The 1,876-nt window shown below is 36.9% G+C and overlaps 1 protein-coding gene across 2 annotated transcripts in view; it reads right to left on the bottom strand.

The window, feature by feature from the left end:
* The window catches only part of KLHDC10 (kelch domain containing 10), a 68,977-nt gene that overhangs the window by 17,619 nt on the left and 49,482 nt on the right, over positions 1-1,876 (bottom strand). The gene's annotated exons all lie outside the window — the stretch shown is intronic.

Genomic DNA, 1,876 nt, shown 5'->3' on the forward strand with positions numbered 1-1,876 from the left:
AAAAAAAAAAAAAAAAAGTGAAAACTGGCTGTTAAAGAGTTACAGCAAAATTTTGAATTTAAATAACATTCCAGCTATTATGGTGGTTAACAAAGAATCTCCTTATATTTATCTCAGAGAGTATCCTTCATCCTATTAAGAGCTTTACTAAGAAAAGTTATTTCTACAATTTATATTTGAGTGTTCTGAAGTCTAAATTATGTCAACTAGTTTACTAAAAATTACTTCAAGATTATTTTAGAGTAAAAAAAAAAAAAACAAACTCTATTATAATTTTCGTTATCCTTAAAATTTTTATACCAATCTATACAAACCCTTGCCTAACTTCAGAACCAAAGATGCTTAAATATATAATTGGTGGAGTAAGAAGCTACTGTAGTTGTGACCCTACAGAGGAACCCACTTTTACGTGTTGGTAATAGATACTAGTATAAAGATAATATTAGGACAACACTAGACACCTAATAATCATGTTATACAAATATTTATTACTAACCTAATACAGGCCTTCTATATTTACTTTTTAACATCAAAATCCCACTTTCTAAGTTATGTTTTTAAACAAGAACTGAAATTGTGCACAGATGGAGAGCAACTAAAAAAGAGTGAATCACTGAGTCACTCAGGTCCAACTCCTCGCCACTCCTGTACGAAGTCATCTGCTCAGCATGTTAGAGCTGTTCTCCTGCCAACCTTGTCCTACCATCAGTTTCTCATACTTCTCTCTGCTAGGAAAGCCCAGAGTCCCTCCCTTAACCCTTGGCCTAGTCTACCTACCTACCCTTCAATCCCTAGTTGTGGAAATACCTAAGTCTGGTGCGAACAGCCCTTCTCATCAATAAAACCCTAGGACCCTTCCAGTTTAGTACCATACTACTCATATATTAGTGTATACATGTATAATTAATAAGATGATCACACATAACTATGTAAATACATGAATATCAGGCAAACTATAATCGGTTGGCAAATTTACTGAGCTATGATTTACCTTAAATGAAGAACTCAATTTCTCTTTCTAGGACTCTTGAAAGTGTGGTGTGGAAACAAAAAATAAAAGCTCCTATAAATGCCTAAGTTTGAATCCCGGTTCTAATTGCTACTTTGAGCAAGTCACTGACCCTTGCGTAGTCTCAGATTCCTCATTTGCATATTTGGATATTATTAATGTACTTCAAATATTTGTTATGTTTGTCATATTGAAATGTTTATTGGTTTATACATGTAACTTTCTAGGAGGCTGTGAGCTATCTGAGGGAGGAGGAATACACTTGTATTCACCTTCTATAACCAAGCCTAGGGCACACAGCAGACACTAACCAAACTGGGAACCAACTAATTTGGCATTTAATTTTTTCTCTACCCATTTTGTCAGTTTGTTTTTCTTCTCCAAATAGATGATAAGTTCCTCGAGGGTAAAGATCATGTATGATAATTATCCTGTATCACCTACAACACCTGAAACAGGTGGAGATACTAACAGGTACTAGAAGCTGGGTTGACTTTAACGTCAGGTCAAAGTAAACAGTGACAGGAATGATTAAAACAGTGTTCAAATCTCAGTGGACTTTGATATTATTATGCCTAACAGATATATGGTTTAGGGAATGAGTGCTGGATTATGCAGTGTTCTCAAGACACAAATCCTTTCTAAGAATTAGCAAGATGGCTGGGCGCGGTGGCTCAAGCCTGTAATCCCAGCACTTTGGGAGGCCGAGGCGGGTGGATCACGAGGTCAAGAGATCGAGACCATCCTGGTCAGCATGGTGAAACCCCGTCTCTACTAAAAATACAAAAAATTAGCTGGGCATGGTGGTGTGTGCCTGTAATCCCAGCTACTCAGGAGGCTGAGGCAGGAGAATTGCCTGAACCCAGG

This window comes from Cebus imitator, unplaced genomic scaffold (assembly GCF_001604975.1).
Source record: "Cebus imitator isolate Cc_AM_T3 unplaced genomic scaffold, Cebus_imitator-1.0 Scaffold77, whole genome shotgun sequence".
NCBI classification, from domain to species: Eukaryota; Metazoa; Chordata; class Mammalia; order Primates; family Cebidae; genus Cebus; species Cebus imitator.